The sequence below is a fragment of the Cyanistes caeruleus genome, chromosome 6 (genome assembly GCF_971803275.1).
Source record: "Cyanistes caeruleus chromosome 6, bCyaCae1.hap1.1, whole genome shotgun sequence".
NCBI lineage: Eukaryota > Metazoa > Chordata > Aves > Passeriformes > Paridae > Cyanistes > Cyanistes caeruleus.
The window spans coordinates 27526685-27550638 of NC_141706.1; the positions used below are offsets into that span (position 1 = coordinate 27526685).

Below are 23954 nucleotides of genomic sequence, written 5' to 3' on the forward strand. Positions count from 1 at the left end.
CTGATCAACAATAAGAGTGTAAAATAATTTATAATATCACCATGGTGGTCATCTAAATTATGGATAACTGGAAAGACTGAGGGACACAAAATCAATGCATTCACAACACACAGATTTCTTGCCTTCTTCAAGAACCTTAAAGTCTGTGAAATACACAATTATTTTGAGAATATATGCATAGCTGATAGTTTTTAAGTCATGAAGATAAGCATCAAGAAGATAAAATATACTGTAACATTTAGATAAATATATTTTTCCATGGCTAGGCCTTTAAAAACTACACAAGGAAGAAAGAAATTGTGATATATGATACTTCAGGGATGAACTCTTGTCTTGGGAATTTTCTAGGAGAAACTGTTTTCATCCACAGGAATCTTGATTTCAAAACCCTTTCATACTCAGTGGGTAGGCAGAGATATCCTGTTCTGGCTTGTTTTACACATTAGCTCTTTCTTTTCACTTATTTTAGTTTCTCTTCTCTCCATCTTTAGCTGCCCTAACAAAAAGTAAAAACTTTTTCTTTGATGTGATATTGAGATGCCTTTCCCACACATCAACCTTTGCATTAACCAATGTAGACACAAGGGATGAAATATGTCCAAACAAGCCCTCTCCCAAGTGACACAGAAAGCCCAAAATAGCAGCTGCCATTTGAGGTAAGATTATTAGATGCAAGTTATATGCATCATTTAAAATCATTAGCATAAAATCAATAGCTCCAGGAAATAATTACAGTTTTCACCATGACCTTGTCCCTCATGGTACTTCATCCTTAAGGGTTATTTAATTAATCCACAAGAAGGATAACTTTCTTTAGTGATTATGCATGAAATTTAACTGACATAGCGATATGGAAAGAATCCCCATCCTGCATTCTCAAAATCCCATTATTTCCTTATTTTTGATTCCAGTGAAGCAGTAGATGAAAACCTTGCAAGACAGATTAGAAAGGATGTGAAATTTCCTCTGCTAACTACCTTTAAGAATAAACTTGACTGCTCATTGTGTAGTGCAGTTTTATGTATTTTGCATTGTTCAAAATGGGTGAACTGAATGACATCCTGAAGTTCATTCCAACCTTGTCTTTGAAATATTTATCCCTAATAAATAAATAAATTTAACATACAGACAGACAGACAGACAGATAGATAGATAGATAGATAGATAGATAGATTAATAGCTTTCTGTAATCACCTAATCCAATTCTACTTCAGTTGTCTCCCTGTGATTGTAGTGTGCATCTAAAATATGTGAAAATCAAACCTGTTCTTCTCTAGCCTCCAGATTTATAAACTTCCCTTATGATCCCAAAATGCATGCATTTTCTCTTTTTCCTATGCAGCAAAATTTGCAATAAAAACTCTGGATTTGTATCTTAGCTGAGACTTGATGACCATCTATTTATCTCTTGAGTTCAAAAGTTCTCACTGACATGGCTTTCTAAGCCACTCTTCTCAGAACAGATGGACTATAACTAAGGTTTAATTCAGAAAACTAAGATATGCATGTTTGTTTCTAGACCTAAAATTAGGACAGACTCATTTTGTGTGCTGGATAAAAGTCTCCTAAGGCTTCTCAGCTCAGTTTCCCCCAAAAATACAACTGACATTTACTATTTCATGGACATAATAGAGCATACTCTTGAGAGATAGAACAGGACATTTTCAGCAGTATATTTGCTGTCACAGAGGATTTGTTGTTACCAGATTTCTAGCAAAAGTTTATCAATTAATGACACTTGAAAAGATTCAGGAACTCAAGAGCTTTCCGAAAGAGGAGCTACTATGAGACCTATATAATTTTAAAGCAAAATGACCAAAATTGTTAAAATATTTCTAGACAAAATATTTGAATATCATTGGAAACTTGAAGCTATAGAAACACAATGAAATTTTGAACAACTGTTGAAAACAGTTAGGGTGGTTTAAAAAGTTACAGTAGAAACAGTTGAAACTGTAGCCAGTACTGGATTCAAAAGAAGGGATTTTTAAAGACCACAGCTGCCCCTCTCCATATGTCATTGTGAATCAATTGAGGTAGGATGAAGTAGCATGAGCTGAGAGAACTTGAGGAAATAACAGCTGTTTCATAAATGGTACACCCTAGCATTTTTACAGAAGCATCATCTAAGATAAAACTTGCTCAGGGGAATAGTCTTAGAAAGGAGGAAGATAAGATAGAAGCCCTCAGTGCAAGTGTGAAGAGGCAAAAGGTAAAAAAAGTCACATAAATCAATTTTGCTTCTTGTGATTGTCCTGAGATAAGAGCTCTGGAGGCAGGGCACTGCTTCCTAAAAGCATAAACCTGTCTACTGTGGCTGCAGTAGACAATGACTGCAGAAATGCTTTCCAGAAAAAAATCTCGTTCTTCTCTTTAATGGCCATTTTGTCTTTTTATCAGTACAGTCTGATTCCATGAGCTCTCAGAGGGAAGGGGTAGAAGCTGAACTATGAGCTTCAAATTAAGGTAATATAATAAAAAATATGAATTGTGGAACATATCTCATTTTTCAGCAGCTATCTTGCCATTGTTTTAGAGGTCATCCAAATTGTTCAGCAGCATTTAAATTAAAACCTAGTCTTCAATGAGAAATATAGCATAAAGCTGGCTACTACCTCTTTCTATTTAATTCAGGCTGTCACCAGTGAGGCTGATTTCCCTGCTCTGCTCTGTTTTTGCAATGAGGTTTAATAAATATTGACAGCAATTATACAGAAATAAGACTTTAAACAAGCCCTATTCAATCCTCAGAATGGACAAGGTGCATAATGAATATCTACACCCATTAGAGAGGAGGCTGATTCTAAAAGATGGCCTGTCTCAACTGAAAGTTAGGACACTTTAGATACTTTCAATACTGTGACACAAGAATTTCTTCTCTGAAATTCTCACCCTTGCCTGTACCTACATTGTAGCCTTTACATTCTGGTTCATGACAACTACAATATGAGCTGGTATGTGCTGTACTGGAAGTAGCATACTCTACACTTCCTTATGGATTCCTTCATTTTCAGGAAATTCACAGTTGGCCATCTATCTTTCTAGACACTTTTTACCTCCAGAGACACTGATCACATATAGGATCTCAGTAGGGAAACCTTTGCAGGAAAGAGGGAAGGTACCTCAGATCTCCACAAGCACTGTTTTCAGGCATTTTTTGTATGGTTCCAAATATTAATAATGCTGCATACCTTTTTTTTGAAAAATAGATAGAGTTGTACATGTGAATGGGGTCATTGTGCATGTTCAATAGAAAATTACATATGTGCTCGGCAGTTTTCATAAACACTTTGTTGAATTCTTCTTAGCTATATCTTAGAGCATTTGAATTAGGTACACAATTGTACACTCATTCTCTGAATTATCATATCTTTTGTTTATATAGAATATTATCAGTAATTTAGAAACAAACTTTAATTACCAATCCTTAAGAATATTTCACAGCTATCAAGAGACACAAATTGAGTCAAGTGGGATGTACTGAAGCCTGAGGAACTGCTGGAGACTAAGTTACCCTAAGCAGCACACATGATAATATAAACATAAAGTAATGACTCCAGCTGACCTTCAATCTAATGATAATTCAATCTGACAGGAATTTTCTGGTATGGATGGCAAGGAAACTGATTAGGAACCAAACCTGAACTCATGATTTAGGGCTGCATTGAATTTAGACTTTTATTATTAAACAAAGGGAGCAGAGACAAGTAAGAATTCACTTTTATATTTAACTGAGACATGGTTGATATTGCCTAAACCCATGAATTGTAGAAGTCATTAGGAAAAAAACAGTGGGAGTCTTATTACTTGAATGCTCAAGCAACCCAAGTAACAAAATTTCATAGCAAAGATAAAATAGCACGTAAACAAAGAAACTGAAAGAAATGAGAAATGTCAAAAATAGGAGACATTTTTCACAGGAAAGGTTGAAATAAAGAAATCCTCATATAGGAAAGCAGAAAGGTAAGAAATGCCAGTATTGAATGTGGCAAACTTTTCGAAGTCTATGTCTGTTAGTGTATAAATTGCTTTCCTTGTAATTACAATGTTTGAGTGACAAATTTTGCTGAGCATTTCTCAAATGAATTAGATTTCCTAGCAGGTAGACAAACGTCACTGATGAGAAAAAGCAATTCCTCATGTAGTGTACATCTGAACAGGAAAGAAAATCCAGTCAGAATTGTTCAGTGGAAATATTTTCAAGTAGAAATGAACTGTCTGAAAATAATTCTTATAATGAGTTTAATATTTTTTAATCTATGTTTTCTGAAAATTATTCTATTCATGGAATACCTTTCTTTTGTAACAAAGTATTTCTTATACTAGAAATTTTAAATATAAAGAATAAGAGAGAAGTTCTAATATATGACTACATCTATATTTCAGGGTCTGTCTTTCATACTCTTGATTTGGTTGAATCCCTCAGTACCTTTTCATTGCAGTGACATTTTTCCATTCTTACATCAGTTAGCAGGGAGGAAAGTGAAGTTCTCTATGGGACTCACAATGTGTGTCAATGTAAACGGATCTCATAAAATTTAAGCAATATTTACACAGATACATACATATGTGTATGTACACAAATAGATATATGTACACACACATATCTATCAAACAATCACTACCTCACATTGTCATGCATTAATATATCTTTATATATTAATATGCATTAGTATATATTAATAATAATTTAATATTAAATTAGTAATCAATTGATTAATTTAACTGGTTAATAATGTCATTAACTATTAATATTTTCTATTATTTTGATACACTTTTAATATCACTTTAATATACATTTTATTGTTCCATGCTCTGCCTTTACTGCCTGAGCAAGAGTTAGATATATGCATACACCTGTATTTTTCTAGGGCTATTTGCTCTATCCAAACAGAGCAAAGCACCTCAGTTTGCAAGCTTTTTTATGGCACCAGCAGACACCCCACTAGCCCCATGTATTTTGGGACAGCCTCTCACCACAGCCTCTTCTAATGATCCAAAAGCCACAGGGATTTGTGTAGTATGCTAAACCTTTAAGAAAAGCCAAATGCTGTGTCAGCACCAATTCTAGTTACTCTCTTTGGGGCCATAAGATACACATGGTGAGATTTCATTCCCATCATGTTTATAGTTTCAGCATTGCCCAAGGGGATTATAAAAACTAGTCGTGTCTGTGTGAGTCTTGTGGCATAGCTAAAAGAATATCCCTGATCTCAAGGCAATAATGGGTTATCTTTATATTTTTTCTTTTTTCCACTCTGGCTAACATTAAATAACATTTTTGTATTTAAACATAATTCTCAGTATATAGATGTTGAATGAGAGAGAGAATTTCACTCAGTGTGCTTGCAAATAGAAACACAAATATAAGAAAAAAAAATTACCATGGTAGCCCTTGATCCTCCCTGATTTGAAATTTGTGGAAATTGTCAAACCTTGAGAACTACAGAGCTTCTCTCAGAGACAGTAGCCCCTGAGAGGGAGGCAGATTAATTTCTGAGCATGCAGGTATCTAGTATTCTTCATTGGCTTAAGAAAGGAAGACTGAATGAGAGTTTAGGATGACCTGGAAGTGGCAAGGTGGTACAAGACAGGATTTTATATTGCTTCTTCAGTTTTACAGTGCAGCTCTTGACATAGATACTATTAGGTGTGAGTAATAACATCACTGTTTATGCTGTAAGCACAGAAACACCATTAGGTAGCATTTAAGCAATCCAATTGGCCATTCAATTCTTCTGCCACAAAAGATTGAGCATAGCGTTAACAAAATAGCAAAAGGCACAGTGTGGCAACTGGAGTAGGTATCTTCTGACTTTGAAAACACCTTCTTCAGACTTTATCAAAGACTTTGTGGTTGTTTCTATTAAAACCTAGAAAGTGTTTTGGCAACTCTTTCTGTTACATCAGAAAACAGTAATTACAGAGATTCTTTTTAAAATTTGTGCAATATGATGGGGAATTTTTTATTAATAAGGCCTCGAGTGAGAAAAACTAGGAATAGATTCCTAATTTTTTTATTAGTATATAATTTTGCTATATGGGCTAAATACATTCTTACACAACACATAGTGATTCACAATCTTAACTGTTATTTTGATAACTAAATGTTGCCAATGGATAAACATTTTGATATATTTATTTCACACCAGTTTAAAACTTGAGCACTTTTCACACAGAGGGCATCTAAGGTAATTTTTTTTTTTTCACTTCTGTTTAACACTTGATTTAAAAGAAAAAGATTTATTTGAAACATAACTGAAATATCTATTAGTGGGTCTTCAAAATTACAGTAATCTATTTTTAAATATCCCATCTTTTTATTTCTTGACATAGTAGATGAAAGACTTATGTCTAGATCTAGTATCTTTTAAAAATACTGGTTTCAGTATTTAGCATCAAGTATCAGAAAAAAGACTGTTTTCACTAAGTGTCCTATTTCTGCATACAAACTATTTTGCATACAAACAAATCAAGGATTTTACAGCTGTCACTCTGCAGCACCTTGTGGTCACCTGGAGTTTCATTAACAACAACAAGAAACAGATATTTGTGCTCTAAAACCACAAATAATTGTTGCTGCATATAAAGAAACAACCTTGCTAATGTTACAAGCAAAGGAGCAAGAAAACAATGACAGCTTTGAGTACTTCTGTGTGCATCTAATCATGGCAAAAACCTACATTAGCTACTCATTATTGAATGAAATGGAATTTTATATACTAATCATAATATTGTAACAGAGAGCTTGAGATCTTAAGATGTCATTTAAGAGGAGGATTTGTCTTGCTTTTAGTAATCCTGAGGCCTACAAAAAGGATTTGAATTGATTTTATTAAACACATTTACATCTTTCAGCCCAAAGCTATACTATTGCATAGTCAGGATGTATGACTTAAATCCTCTGACAGAGGGAATCAGCCGTGGTAAAGAATCTTGATTAAACATTTTTTTGGCTAGGTAGGACATCCCACAAAATAACTGACAGTCAGAAACCTTCATTTTATGTCAAACATAATTTTGCTTTGCAAATCAATTTTGTAATGCTTAATCAGCCCTCTGGTAAGCAACTATTGATTTAAATTAAATCAGAAAAGTTTACATGCAAATCAAAACTGAATTAGTTGGCTGTTTAGAGACAACTTTCTCCTCTACTCACAAAAATGGTGATCAGAAAGTGAGAGAGAAAAAAGACTGAGAAAAAGATGCAAGACATATTTTACTTACTTGCAAACATCTTGTTGTGTTTGTTGATGTAAATTCCTGCCTTCTTTTATAATCTATGATGTATTTCCTGTACCAGCCACTTCTGTATAACTTAACAAGACCCTCAGATTGGAGGAGTGGTGCCCAGTCCAAATGACTGTGTATATGAAACAGGCATGAATATGAATATGAAACTGACTACAGAAAAAATAGAGGAGGTTGCAGATTTTGGGTGGAGGATGGATGGATGGATGGATGGATGGATGGATGGATGGATGGATGGATGGATGGATGCTCTTAAGTTCATTTGACTAAAATCCCCACAGCTAGTCTCTTCGTGGATATGCATGAATTCATATTTCATACATGCAAGTGAAAGAGACTAAAAGAGGAAGTTCTTCATCTTGTCAGAACTCCAATTTGTACTCCATTAATTTAGGGAGCAATAGGGAACAATAAAAAACATTCTTTTTTTTTCTCTTGAACATTCTTATCCAGTCTGATCCCGAACAGTGCTCTTTATTTTCTGCACAATACACATGGTAAAACTTGACCTAGTCACAATGTATCTAAAACCAGACTACATCAACCCAATCACATTCACTAACCCCTCCTAGAGATGAGGAACAGATTCTAATTTTTTTCTGTTTAAATGCTTTTCTAAGAGTGTAGTTATCCCAAAAGGGAGCATTTCAGCTTCTGCCTACAGCTATAACTGTAAATTCTTAATATGGTTTCTTGTGCTTCTGAACTGACAGTCCTAAACAATGGATTCTCTCTACAAAACCCAGAATCACTACAAGCTTTTTTCCTAAGTAGCTACTTAGGAAGTACCACAGTCTAAAAGGATCTCTGCAGGTTATATATAGGATTACTTGATTTTATAAGCTATTTCTCTCCCCAATCTTTTATCTGACAATGCTAAAGTGGGTAACAATCAGTTTTAGTTTCCCTAGTGTGGTCTGAAAGTCAAACATATTTTTCTTAGGAATAGGTTTCAAAACTATCAAATCTTGCCCTAAAGCAATCATCCAGGGGCATCTTTCTGATTCTTTCTGATTTGAGCTGATTTAAATTGATGATTGAGCTGAAATCTGCTTCACATTCTTGACTGCAGGAAAGGAACAGGATTAATTAATAAATTTACTTTATTGATTTTTTTTTTTTTCTGGGATATGTCAAATTTTCACACACATGCAATAAATTAATGTTGCATCTAATCACAGGTACAGAAGAACCTAAACACATGCAAATTTAACCTAAAATTTCCCATGATTCTTGAGAATGAGTTAAAGTCTTTCTGTCCTTTCTATTTTCTTACTGTTTGTATCACAATTGATAACATATATAAGGTTTGGCACCCACAGAGAAGATACTAAAAAGCAAATAACCAGTTTCATCAAATGCACATTTTAATGCAACACCTTGCATCTCATCTGCTGTTGTATTCATTACATCAAAAAGCAGCACATCTCAGACTCAAGCTTTTTCTATTTATGGTTTTACTTTGAAACATATTACCTTTGGTATACACTTTGCTTTTTGTTTTTTTCCCCAGATAAAAAGTAATCATCTGTTCTTTAGACTGTGTTGATATTCAAAAAATCAGTATTAAGAATAGTTCCTAAAAAATGGGTCTTAATGCATGTCTCATTTCTTGCAAGAAACACAAACAAACAATTTAATGATGAATTGACAATATTTGAACATATAAACTTATTTTAAAAACCCCCATTTAAAACTTCAAGTATTTATCCACGTATTTATCTAGTTTGCATTTTGTCATATTGTATATATTTTTACAATATAAAAATTTGAACTATTTCTATACTGCATTTTTTTAACACACACATCATCACTGAGCCTTAATTAAACCCTCCTTCTTCTTTTTGCTACACTGAAAGATATTAAATACAAATTCAAGTCCCAATGAGCTTTATTTTGGCTATAGATTTTAATTTAGCCAAATCATACTGTCTATAAACACATCAAATCACTGTGCCACAAAAAGAAATGAGAGAGACAAGACAATTCCTTAAGGAGTTTTTCAAACCAAAGCATTATCCAGACAAATGGGTGCATTTGCACTTGTAGACTAGGAGATGCATGAAGGAATCATAATACAACATAATTATACCTTTGTCCACAGTAACTTTGCAAAGGCATTTCATTCCTGACTGTCATTGTCCTCTGTTTTTCTGCACCATGGCTCCCAGGCAGCTGGGTACCCTAATGGTGACTTACTGAGTGTGCCTTCAAAGCAAAAACCACCACTCATACTGAATGCTGCACAACAAAGGATAGTAGTAGGAAAGGTCACAAAATTCATTTTCTCTAACAATGTAGGTATTCATACAAATATGAAAGAATGCTGAGTTGGATTTGCTCCTCAGGTATTTTTATCTGTTTTTTCTTCCACCAAAAAAGGCTAAATAATCACATCTCTAAACCATTCATGCTGACACATCTTTAATAAATGCGTACAGATGAGAGGACAAATGGCAGATAAGAGATTTAAGAAAATACTTTTTGAAGAAACACAATTTATTTTATAGACTTTGAAAACGTCTGACAGCAATCCACAATGCCTGGCAAGCCTAAGCAGCAGTGTAGAGACCATAGTAGTCCTACAAATCTGGAACTGTAAACCTATAAGACTTAACCTTTATCTAGTAGATTCAATCTCAGTGCCAAAGCAGTTAATTACAGACCTTTAGAAGAACTTCAGTAAAAATGGTTCATCCATTTTTTCACAGAAAAAAATATGTAAACATATTTGAAACTACAATGGCAGGTGAAGAAACCTGAGACCTTTGATTTTCCAGCAATGTTGGAAAATCATCACTATATCTTAAAAGACATTCCTTCATAAAGAAAAATCATATTTCAGTAGGGTAGATGTGTGTATCTGTTTCTCTTTATATTAGGCTATAAATCTAATATAATTCCTTTTCCCCAGAATTTTAGCATTCTTCTTGTTCTATCAAAGAACTTTTGGGGGTTAGTTCAGGTTTTTTTTAAAAATAGAGCTACAACAATCTATGATAGCATTCTGGACAGTAAAACCTCTAAAAATTTGTGTAAGGATTTATTATCACTGCACTGAAGATTCTGTGTATTACCTGAGAAAAAATAGAAGGCAAAACAATTGAACTCCACTTAGAATACATAAGAAGACAGAATATAGGCTGGATTCAGAAACAGTCATTCTTCTCTTTGTCACCTTGACCCTTTTAGTCAAAAGTTTTTACTTAGTACTGCAAAATGGCTCAGCTCTGTACTGCTGTCAACAATCAGATCCTTAAAAGGAGGCAGGGACGTTTAAAAAAATCTACATTTTAAAAGAAATCAGGAGCTGTTTATTCTTGTAACCGGTAATTTATTGTCGTCCAATCTGCATTTACACACACCCAGATACACCCAGCAGGCAAGGGGCAGGCAGTAGTTGTCAGTTGGTGATAGACTGTGATTTGGGAGCATATTGTTTGCCAACCTTTGAGTTTAAGCCCCTAATAACAACAGCTTTTAATTCCTGTCTTATTAAAAGTGGCAGTGTGTTGTATTGGTCATTGGGTTTAGACCCTTCAGCAATGCTGCAGGATTTGCTGAGTGAGTTGGGGTTTTATTCTGCTTACTAGGTGTCTCTCAAGTCATCAGCCAGATACTTCCTGGCACTGTTCCCTCAATAGGGATAATGAATCATGACAGTTCATCTCAAATTGCCCAGCTCAAACATTTAAATGTCTGCCACAATCTACCAATGAACCCATCTGAGTGCCATTGGGGATCAGTGGGAGAAACTTATTAAAACACATGGGGTTTGGCAGCATGTCAGGCTTAATATATCACAACAGCTAAGATAATACAGTTGTGCCTTCCCCTCTCCTGTCCTGTGGTGAGAGAAGAGAATGCCAGCAGTGTAATATCACCAGGGAGTGCAGTGGTGCCATCCTGCACCATTTGCAGCATCTTTCTTTGTATTCATCCACTTCCTTATGTGGCATTTTGAAGTAAACTCATTTTCAGTAGAGAAGTTTTAAGCTTTGCAAGAAGTGAAATGAACTTTTTTTAAGTATTTTTCAGAAGTATTTAGGAAATCTGTAGCATTCTGATTAATAAACTTAATACCCATCTGATTAATTCTTCTATTCTAGAACCATGATAGACCAACATGAGCTTATAACAAGCCATCAGCTCAATTTGCTAATGTAATTTTTTTATTCAGTCAGAGAATCTTAAGTATTACCAACAAGAAGTGGTTGAAGGACAAATAGAAATGTCTTAATAGGTAGCTATTAACTGGCTCCAACTGGCTACATATTTTCTCCTCAAAGCCTTGGGAAGCAATTTGAGATAGATTTTTTCATTTTGGAAAAGCATTATTGTGTCTTTGGTGCTGTCTATATTTGCTATATTATGGACTATTATGAAGAATTGAAGGCAAATGTTTTATTTCCAATCCAAATAAAAAAAAAAAACCCAAAAAACTAACAATAAAAACCACTTTTCTCAAAGAAGCTAGTGTGACCAAACAAAATTCACTTATTTTCCCTTATGGTAGGGGTAATACCCAGCAGAGAGAAGCTTTTCGATAGCAGTAATGTCTCTGGACACACATAATGGGAAAGAAGGCATGTTACAGCTCATTTACTTATAGAACTTATGTGTTAAATTGCAGGTGAACTAAAATAGAATATAATTCTTCAGAAGAGACAACAGTGAAAGGATTTGCAAATCTATCCCAACAAAATTGCTTTTTGAGTTAATATTTTATGGCTCAGTATTAAAAGAATTATCCCCATTATTGATCCTGCCTATGTGGTATGGGCATCCAAACAGAACCTAGTAATGTTCTTAGTTTTCTGCAGAAAACTAAAACTTGGAGTGGATTTCTTTAACATGTTAATTCAGAGAAGGTTATGAAGAGGATTTCGTCAACCAGCTGGCAATTCATTTTCTCCTATATCAGTAACTACACAAAAGCTGGAAAACATTATCAAAACGAGAAATATTTGTGTAAGATTTGTTTGCCATTATCAGACCCTTTTATCAGTTATTCCTTCAACAAAAAGTCATAACTTTGATATTCAGAGACAGAACAGAATGTGTTTTGGTGTAGTGGTTGAAATAAAACTCTCAACCCAATTTTTCTTGTGTTGGTCTCTTCGCAGAGAAATTCTAATACATGTTAAGTAGATTCTTTTGGGAGAGAGTTAAACAAGATTCTCTGATTGAAGTGTGCACCATATTTTCAAACCCTTTCCAGGGACAGACCCTTTTGCGTAGTGAGGATGACTGATCGAGTGAAAAGAATAGATCTAGTCCCAAGTAAGAATCCTAAGCTGCCTGTAATGTTGTAGGGGCTTCAACACCTTTTTTTTTTTTGTCTGTTTGCCTTACTTCCACCACACTAAATTGCTAGCTACTGTAGATCTCACCACCAGAAGTTACTCTTTTACAACTCATAACAAAGTGTAGTGAAGTGCTGCTCTCATCTCAAAAGATATCAGAAAGGCACTCATCTTCAGCCACAGTTCCAGCTCCTCTTAAGAAACTTTATCTTTCTCACAGGGAAGAAAGATAGCTGTAATAGGAGGGTAGAGGGAACAGTAATGAAAGGATTCCCAACCTAGACTTGAATTTGAAAGCATTTGAAAGTAATTTCAACATAGGGGAAACTCCACTGACTTACTGAACTTTAGAGTTCATTTCTATCCTTTTCCTTTACTTTTTTCTTCTAATTTCTCTTATCTCCAGATAGCCTTTTTTTCTCAAAGAGCTGGAAATTTCTGCCTGTTTTTCCTTTTCCCTCTTACTCTGTGATCCTACAGAATGTTCATTATAGTTGAATCACTGTATTAACAGAAATACTTACACATTGCCTTGAAGCATCAACAATCCAAACATTTTTATTCCTAACCTAGTCTAAGACACTGCACGTTTCTGAATGTGCATTAAATGTTATTCACCTTCTTTTCTTGTAAGCACTGAAAACTATCTGAGCCACTATTCCAGTGGGCTCATTTACCGTAAGACCCTAATGCAAAGAATATCTTGAAATTCCTTTAAAGACAACAGAATTCTTTTTTTAAACAAAGAATTCGTGAACTTTCATCCAAATGACTCCAATCTAAAGCCAACTAAATAGTTATACATTTTTAAAGAAGACAGGTTTTGTTCTCAATCACTATTATGAACAAAGGAAGGGAATATATGAAAAGTAATTGGTAGTTAAGTTTACATGTAAGTAGCAGTCAAGCAGAGAAGATATTTGTCTTAGCACAATCAAAACATAAGGAAACAAATCAATAGACATTACCGTGTGAGAATAAACTAATTAATTTTTTTCTAAAGAAAGATGAAAGTACACATAACTCCATGGATAAAGGGCAAAGACATGAGCAGATGCAAAGCTAGGATTCTCCTCAACAGGTAAACCAAAAAAAGGTCAAATTCCACACAGAATAACACTTATATAGAGGGCTGACCAATTCAGCTGCAAGACAGCAAAACCACTCTGGCTTTAGTGCATAATCTGTTAATGAACAAAGTAGTTTACAAGCTGGAAGAATCTGAAGCAGGCAAGTCTTCAACACTTATACACATGCATGTATATATACACATCAGTATGTACTTTTATCCTTCCCAACTGAAGTAATTATTTTGCTTTCAGAATAGGATCTTATGAATTATTTGCTTCTTGCCATTATAAATAAATCTGCATTTTCTCAAATCATGATTGTATATAGAAATCTTTCAAAACCCTTCAAATAGGTGGTAGCTCAAATTCTTCCCACATCTTGTCAGAAACTGAATTATTTCCATAACTCCTTTAAAAATCTGCTGATCTACTTCATGTAAAAGAGTTAGCTTGCCTTTTTTAGTAAAGCTATTATAATGTATAGCATTGTCAACAAGATTTTTAATATCCAGTTATCTCTCTATATACAATTACTTTCTGTAAAATCTGTGGTACCATTTGTCCATTCTGGGTACCAGGCCCAGAATGGGTTCTGATTCCTCTTACTGCTATAGGAATCCTGTGCCCACTCTGGGACTGCCACTTTCTTTTCCAGATCCACAAGTAAGTCTTTGTACTGCTCACTGCAGCTGCAATTCTGGCATCACATCACAATGACTACACTTACTGTAGCCATTACTACTCATATAGATACATACCTACGGAACAGGGATACGATTTTCAGAAACATGAATGAAAAGGTTCCTTCAGAAAAAAAACAGATTAAAAAAAGAAAAAGAAAAAAGAAAAAGAAAAAATAAAAAGAAAAATAAAAAATAAAAAGAAAAAAGAAAAAGAAAAAAGAAAAAAGAAAAATAAAGAAAAAAAAGAAAAGAAAAAAGAATGGTCCCAGCTTGTTTGTGTATAAAATTATAAGGAGAATAAGCTCATGCTGGTATTCACTTAACTCCAATACCTATATACCTCACTTATAAAGGCTGGCCAACATTTTGATAAGACACTCTTGCCTCTCCAGGAAGGAAGAACTTAGTTTCATATCCAAATAATGAAAGCTCAAAAACTTTTAATTCAATTCTCCACTGAAGCCAGAGAAATGTTTGAATAATGTATGTGCCTTTAATCCATGGCCCCTTTGCTCCTCTAGTTCAGTCTCTGTCTTGCTCTTGTTTTGCTGTAGCATTTTGAATCAGAATGGATTATGCACAAGGGACCTTCATGCACTGCAAGCTATTTGGGAATTTAAACAAAGTCCTCTAGCTTAATTAGCCTTCTCCTAAGGTGATAAATGCCATTTTTTGATGTTGCAAAGGAGGTTTATGGCCAAGCTAATAACTGACACTTAACTATACATTTCCTGAGCTGCAGTGTTAAACATATCATTTCCCTGGCTTCACTAATATAACCAAGTGTTAACTCACAGTACAGACCCTGAAGGAAATGTTAAGAGAGGAATAACAGTTTTACTGCATTTGCATACTCAGGATGCACAGTAATGACTGTGAGTATTAAAGCCTGTTACAGCTTCTTCAAGACTGTAAACAGGGAACATCTTTAACTGATAGAACACCTAAGAAATTCGCAACAGTGCTACTCTGCTTGGAATGAAAATCTATCATGAGAAAGCAATTTTAAAAGTAGGGGGCAGATGAATAATTCAATAAAAAAAATATCAGTCACTGAACAGACTATAGAAAAACTACTGCTTTTGTTATCATTAGAGGCATGAACAGAGGTCACATCAGCCTTACACCAAATAATAAACAGATTTAGATAAATTAAAATGGGAACCTTTTTGAAATAACGTCTTTTATAATGACAAAATAAAAACCTTTCTTGGATGAATGTTATCCTGTGAAGTTTCAGGCCGCAAAAATTGCTGAGACATAAGGTTTATAAGCCTGAAAATATGTACTAATCAGATTTACACCACAGTTGTTAAACAGAGGATTTTGTTAGGAAAGCTTCACTTTCTGTAACTAAACTAAACTAGTCAGGCTAAGTGAAGTGCCTATGTGTGCATGAGCACGCATGCACAGACCTACGCACACAGATCTACAGTGGGATGAGGGAAAGGGAAGAGAATGGAATTAATAGTATACCCTTGATTTTGACCACTCTGTTATGTTCTTTTATCTCGTCTTTCTAATATTCTGCAGTCTGGAGAGAGGGGTTGATTTATCTAGGCAGTTAAGCTCTTTGGAATACAGAATACATTTTCTCAAAATGATGTTTCACAACATATTTTTCTTATAGAAGAAAACAGACAGAAATACATCCCATGGTTCCTCCCTTGTAGCTTTACTTCTGCTCCCTCTGACCTTTTCCAGACTGTTTGTCCTCCATCTTTGGGAATTTATCTTTCTAATTTTTGAGAGTGAGATGGGCCTGCAGAAAGAGAATGTATTACTAATTCTAGAAGTTAAAACCATTCTGGTTATATTACTGCTGCCAAAATCTTTTGACAAGTGTGTTATTTTTACTTTTTCAGGGAATATTTAATGAGCATCAAATATTCATAGAGGATAGATAATATTTAAAAGACATCTTTAAAGGATTAAAAATGTGCAATTTCTCTCATAGTGATTACTACGTTAGGACCTGCAATATATTTTCATTAGGTACAAACTGTCTCCAAGGTGACAGCAAGAAAAAAATATTTCAGAACTTTCAGTACTATTTGTATGGAAGCTCATATCTAAACCTGTGTCTTGGATAGACTTCATGTTAGCCTCTCTTCCTGTAATCAAACGGCAACTATTCTCATTCTCACTCATGGCTTTATGAAGTCTGAACACCATTTGTAAATGAAAACACAGGTACAGGAGACCTAATGCAGAATGTGTGATTATATATTTTAAGATGTTAAGACAATACAGGAATATTTAAGATATCCACACATAATATTGTGGGGTTTATTGAAGAAAAGTATTTTGCCAACCACTCCAACAAGAGGAATATAAAGTTTCCTCCTCTATTTATGTTTCTTTTCTTTCAAACAGATGCTTTGAATACCTCTGGAACGTTATTGTGCACTCTGGAAAAAAACTGCCATGCTTCCCAGCATACAAAGTCCTTAAAGGTACAACTACAAAAATCAGAAGTCTAGGGTATGTAAGGTGTAGTACAGAAAAATACAAACATGCTTGTTTATAGAATATAAATCTCAATATGAATAACTGAAGGATGTTATTCTCCCAATTTATATTTCAGGTTTACTACTGTTTTTTTGAAAAAATAAAGGAATAAGAAACAACAATTGGGGTAAAACTCTCTATACAAAAGTAATGACAGTTGAAAAGTAAGAAGAAAATTAGATACCTAAAATAATAGATTATTAAAACCAAATCAGGAGTACAAAATATCAACTTCCCAAATACCCAATAAATATCTCAAAGTTTCTAGGAAGCTTCTAACAAAGTTTGTATATATTTTTCCTGTTTCTTTCTTACAAATCTAAACTAGAGTAAGCACTGAGCTTCATGACAGTTTATCCTGACTTTGTATTTTGTATATTGTACATTGTACTTTGTATTACTGTATTACAGTGCTCAGTCAAATCATTCTGTCTCCTCCTCTATCACATCTACATGTTGCTAAAGTAAGGATAGCAATCTTCGATGCTTGTAAACATTCATTTTTAATGGGAGAAGGGAACGTTTGGCCTACCCAGCTCATTTTATCTACTTCATTTAGAAGTCCTGAATGAAATCAGAAGACTTAGTTGACAGTTTTTTGAACCATTAGAGCGTAGGACAGAGATACCTTGGATATCCTGGGATGTTTACTTTCATTTGCTCAGTAAGCCAAAATTCATAAAGCAGTGAAGAAGAAAACAGTCTCCAAAATGCCCTGCCAAAGAGTTGAAATTGCTGTTACTGGAGATGCTGAGAAAATTCTTCATACGACTGAACCATGGAAGAGCGTTTAGTCAGCCTTTTTGTTTTGGTCTATTTTTATCTCCAACTATCAGGGGCACAGAGGGGGAAAACAAAGAGCAAGGCCAGAGTTCTTGCCCAAGAATATTCTCTCTTCCTGCTAACATTTTGGGAGACAAGAGTAGGAGTCCTGAAGCGCCTTTGGTAAGTACTTGTTTTCTACAAGTGTGAGAGACTGAGAGTGGAAACAGAACAGGTGAGAAAAAGAAAATCCCCAGAGTAGACTCTAAGCACATACTTCACTGACAAATTTTATTTTACAAAACACAGGCAAGTCATTTTACAACACTTCTCACCTGCTGCTAGTAACTTATCTGAGATGACACAGAGATTGCAATCATTTTGGAGAAACAACTGAGGGTTTTTTCCTCCCATGAGGGATAGAAATGTGAGAGGGGAGAAGGGAAAGGTGAAGTAGCAAAAAGAAAGAGAAAAGTTGATGGTTTCAAGAGACCACAATAAGGATCTTCCTGTTTGAGCACACTGTAGAAAATGAAATTGTTCTTTAGTTTCTCTCCTTGGCTATGGTTCTTGTTCTGTATTTCCAATCTATTCCTAATGGGGAAAAAATTTCAGGAAATAAACACTAGACAGAGCAATAACAATGAAGGGATTTGTCTTAATATCAGGAAGGTTAACTATGGAATACTAAACATTACAATTTCTCTAGTCTATCTGAAACATCCTACATTTATAGAGCCACTTGGACATATAGGAGTGAGACATGGTGTTTTCCAAGCATGTATATTAAGAACATTGTCATTTTTATAAAAAGTTCTTGCTTACCTTCCTGCACTCCTATCATGGGGTGACTGACAACTCCACACCACAAGAAAATCTTGGCAGGAGGATAAGAAATATGTGGCTGTCACGTTCAGTAAAATATAGTCAAGGGGTCTGCTACTGTAAGGTCTTTGGTCAGAGCTACCAACCAGGCATAACTAAAATAGAGGTTTTGGCTCCCCAAATAAAGTCTTTCCTTATGCACATGTATACATATATAATTCTTATTCAGATGTTATCATACAACATCAGCCTTCTAACAAGTACAAGGTGCTAAATGATGAAGCTTACTGAATAGTTTGGTCATATACTGAGATATCCATGATTTTTCACCTGTGCAAGAGGAAGTTTCCCATTTTAGAGCCCAGTTACTACAAGCTGTAAGAACTGTGTGTTTGTCTGAGATGCTCTAGGCAATTTATAGAGTATATTGACTTTCATGGGATGCATTGTGAGTCTTGCCATGTGCTGAGATTGTTGGAAGACTTTGATTATGTGGACTTGAAATTTTAACCACATAAAGACAATAAATCGGCAAATTTTAAGCTTTTCTTTAACAGGCTTAAAGTGTCTTTGAATCAATAATTTACTTGCTAAATTGCCAGGAGGCTGGTAAATTCCTACAATGTTCTATAATTGGAATAGTCCAATGTCTTATAATGAAAGATTTGTATTGCAAAGACAGGAAAAAGGGAAGGACAAATGCATTCCTAGTCAGGGAAAGTACTGAATGTTTATAGCCTAAGATAGAATATACATAATCAAGGGTAAAGCAATTTTGAATTTCCCTATCAACCTTCTTATTAAAAACAGCTAATAAAAAAACACACTAATCAAACTGATCCGTGCAATGGGACAGAAACCTCTTTATGCCTGGAATAATCATCAAAAGTACTGTTGCCTTTATGCTAGGAGCAGGATTATTGTTCTGCCATTGACCACCTATAGAGGTAGCTGAAGAGCTGCCAGTTACAGAGGTTTGCTCATCACCAGGTGCTAAGTAGACTGTGTGACTTAGACCAACACCCGCAGGTTTCTTGAACAGGCATTCAAAGCTCGAGTTATGCACTTGCTCATCATATGCTTTTCTCCTACATTCTTTTGCAGTATATATTGGACTTTTAGTGGAATAAAATCACCCTGGTGACTTTCCAGGGACAGATCTAGAAAAGGAAGTATGGAAGTACTGGCTGTTCATACTCTCTAATCCACATGGGTACTAGAGCCAGCTGGCACAGACAAGAAAATGGAGCAAGCCTGCCAAAAAACCAATTCTTCTGCTAAAAGGCATTTGATGAGAGGCATGTAGTGAAAAGAAGCTTGCTTTTTTCCCTGCTTACCAAACAGGGCTAATCATGCTGAAAGTGTTAATTCATACTTTCACAGATGCCTTACCTAAGCCATGAACCTGTTCTAACTACAGAGAAGAGCTGGAAAACAGTACTTGCCTCTGTGAGTTCACTTATGTTTTTGGAGAATATCTGTGACAAGGGTGCTATTTTAGCTTGGATAGTTCTGAAGAATGTATTTTATTACCCTTGAGTTATGGAAATTTCTGGTTCAAAAAATCCCAGATTCCACCGGAGGAATCTTACGTTTAAATTGTGCTATTTAGCTCAAGCATTGGAAATTGGACGAATTAGATACCGCTACGCAGTGCCCAAATGCAGGTGAAAAAGGAGGCTTTTCTATTTTACTGGTATTGTAAATGCTTTTGACCCATCTTATTCACTGATGTCATCTCATAAATGATTGAAGAGAAAAACGCTACCATAAAACAACTGCAAAACTTTTGAGTATAATGGAGACATGGAATGAATTTCTCTAATTCTTCTCTTCATACCCAAGGGTCTAATCGCATCACTTGAACAGCTCCCTCAGGCATAATGTGAAGGTCAGTGGTTTTACTCTGCTAACCTCTACTCATCTGTTTTGGATTCCTGTTCATATTGGTATTACTGGCAAGTTGCTAAAGCCAGAATCATGTCACCAGGCAACGTGTATGCCTCTTACACAGAATAGACTCTTATGATATAATACAGATCCCAGAAGATCTCAACACATTCAGCAGCACAAATCAGAGTGAAAACATTAATGTTTATCATCCAGGCTATTACTGTCAAACTCTGCCTCCAGCTATGCAGGTACCACAACATTAGCAGTAGCATTTACATCAGGCAGTTGAGTGAGGTCTTTGTGTGTGTTCTCAAGCAGTTTAGAATATAAAGAAACATTGATCCATGCCAGGGGATTCTGTGCTGACATACAGATATCATATGATATGAAACAAATAAGATCAAGTACACACACTGATACCTTCTCAAATAAAATCTTATTAAGGAAGCTTTCTAAAAATAAGGGATGTACATTAAGTTTTAGTTCAGGCAATCCTCTATTCATTTTGAAGCTCTTAGCTCTTCCACATTTGTTATTTTTTTTTATTAATTTTCATTAATGCTGCACAAACACTCAAAAAATCTGTCCTTTACACAGACAGCTTACAACTTATATATGATAATAGATATCATTACAAAATGTTCATCTCCTGCTGAGTGGAATCCTGAATAGGGAGACTCTTCCTTTATGTTCATGCATTGATTTCTCTCCCTGATTCTCCTTCTCTCAATAAACTAAGACTCCATGAGAGGGAGAAGTACTTACATTCAGAAATGTAGTAAAGTTATTTGGCAAGGCTCCTAACCTAGATGTTAAATGTTCTCTGCACTTTACAAAGTACCTGTCATTGAAAACAGATAGCTGTTACATTCCTGTGCCTTTGGATTTGGCTGTTGGTGGAAACCTAAGAGATTACCACTGTCAGAGGCAAAAAAAACAGTACAGCAGATGTAGTTCTAAAAGCATGTTGCTACCTTCCAGGGAAGAAAAATTCAAAAAAAGCAGCAGGAATTATGTACACTTTAAATAATTGGAAAAGTTGGATTATTTGTGCTTCACAAAAGCAATCTTTTTCATGCTCCCATCAGCAGTGCAGGTATTCAGGAAGAAAATTAAATTGTTTATGATATTAATAATATCCCTTTATCCTGATTTCTAGCTGTGTATCAATTCTCTGATAGAAATGTATCTGCAGATGCTCTGCTGTTCCAACCTTGTTCATCTCTTGAGACAGCTGCTTATCAGAGAAAACTTTCCTACCGATCTGGTGGCTGCTGAGACACAGAATCACACTCCTATGTTAATCCTGACATGTGAATTTTAGCTTAATATTTCACTAGAAAAAAAACCAAAAAACCTCTGACTTTTGGTCCCTGGTAACAGAAATTGTTTTTCACAGGTCACACTGTTGATTTTGAGTAAAATATACATTCTGTGTTCATATCTGAGACATGTAACAAATAGACTTGCATTCTTTGAGGAGCAAGGTCACAGGGATGTTTAGCTGATAAATGCTCTATTTTGATGCTTTGAGTTCTTAACTCTGCTGCTTTGTCTCTAATCCACTTCTGAATCTGTGCTGCTGGGGGAAAAGCTGCTATTTCTGTACTAGGAAGGTCAAACAAGTGGTTTAAATGGGAAAAAGTATCAGTAATCTCTTGATTTTTCCATTTCCCAATTTATCATGTAACAGGGGAAATAGTACAACTAATCTTTTAACCTTTTAATGGGACTAAAGATGCAAGCAGCTCAGATGCAACACTACTCAAAGTGGCTATCACATACTCTCTGGTCTGTTTGTTTGGGATTTTTTTGCTGGGAAATGTTTAATGATTACATTTGGTGCAACTTTGCTTTTTGGTGGATCAAGTCCTGCCCATCTGAATAAGTGTATTGGTTTAGAAGTCTTTACAGCCAAGTTCCTGACTGACAGTTTTCCACTCTGTCTGCTTTAAAGCACTTTGGTGCCATAGTTCTTCTGATGGGTTCTGTGTGCCGGCAATTACCCTGATTAAAAACCCATCGGAGAGTTTCTAAGGTGACAGCCTAAAGTTTTAATGCTCCCTGTGATTTATGAAAAGGCATGCACACTGTTCTCAAAACTCACAAGCAGTTATTTAGGATGTGGCAGGCCCAAGTATAAAAATACGAGAATTCCAAAGGTATTTGTCCTCTCCAAATATTCTTGGCAAAAAGAGAGTGCTCAATGTCAGTAAAGAACATTCACTTGTTGTCACGTTCACAGTGACAAAATGATGATTAGGAACATAGTCCATACATCATATTATATTTGTATAGCTCAAATTCTTGCCAGCCTAGACCTGCAGGAACCACTTCTGTATATTAGAACACACCAAAGGTTTGTTATAATTTTGTTGTAGATATATGGACATTCAGAGGCTGTCTAGAAGGTAGGATTTTGATAGTGCACATATTATGGAAATGTTCCCTCCCCACCTTTGTCATTTCTGAACCCAGTTCTCAGTCTTGGCTCTAAGTAGGCCTCACTCTGGGGGTGCTTGAATTCTCCTGTAGTAAGGAAATCTCTAATACCCTTGTTTGACACTCCATTTTTTGGTGGCCTAAAGGCAGCATATGCTGCTAAGATGATAAAAGGAAAACATTTTTGATTGCTTAACTCCTGAGAACATGCTAAGGCTATTTATTTATACTAAATGCTGAAAATCAAGCGGGGAAACATGAGAAAAAAACTGTCAATGAAATAATTTATCTGAAGAGGGATGAAGTGCACCTTGGGAGTCACTTTTTTGTGGAGTGTTTTCAAATGGATTATAATATTTGGAGAATATTGTTATACTAATAAGCAAATTACCTGCATAATAAAAAGAGATGTTGTTAAAGGAAGCAAAAAAAAAAAAAAAAAATTCAATATTATAGTACCATACAAGTACTGGAAAGTTAAGATAACAACCCATCGACCAGACTTTATTCTTTATCTTTCTTCCAAGTCTTTTTCTTTTTGCAGCGCAAGAGATTGAAATGAATCAGAATATCTATCCAAATAGAGTACGCTGGTCACCTTTGGAAAAAAAGGTTTTGCATTACATAGCCAACCTTAATTTGCATAGCAACCTTAATTTGCAAGACCAATCAACAAGATATGAATAAATATTTTTTCTAAAACTAAGCTGGTAGAGATTCTTGTCTTACTGTAATTCTTATTTCTGTCTCATTTGAAGAAAGCAGAAAAATGGCATCCTAAAATTTCTTTGCCTATTTTGTCCAAAGAAACTTAATATTTATGAGGAAGGTGATTTGTTTGTCCCCAGTGCTTCCTTTCATTATTTTCATTTTTTTGTCTGACGGCTATGATAAAAACTTGTCACAAGAGTCTAAGGATGTCATCAATTGCAAAAAAGAGCAATCCAAAACATCCTAAATATTGGATGCACCTTTTCAAAATCAGAACTGTCCAAGAACTTTTACTGCTGTTCAAACATTATCTAAAATTAATTTTAAAAGTCAAAATATGCTGACAAAAGCTCTTTTCTAGTCATGAGGAAGACTGCTATTGCACTTAAAGATGAACTATGTAAATTCATTCTCTCTACATTCCAACAGGAAAAATAAATAAATAGCCTTCTAAATAAGGGCAAGAGAAGAGAGCAGAAGGGAATGACAATTCACCAAAC

The 23954-nt window shown here is 35.0% G+C and overlaps 1 long non-coding RNA gene across 1 annotated transcript; it reads left to right on the forward strand.

Annotated features, from left to right (window-relative positions):
* Nucleotides 1-1957: 1957 nt before the first annotated feature.
* Nucleotides 1958-23403, forward strand: LOC111930048 (uncharacterized). The gene is made up of 4 exons (XR_002865011.2): nt 1958-2036; nt 16687-16766; nt 17658-20299; nt 23288-23403. It is a non-coding gene; the product is annotated as an uncharacterized LOC111930048 (long non-coding RNA).
* The last annotated feature ends 551 nt before the right edge of the window (nt 23404-23954 follow it).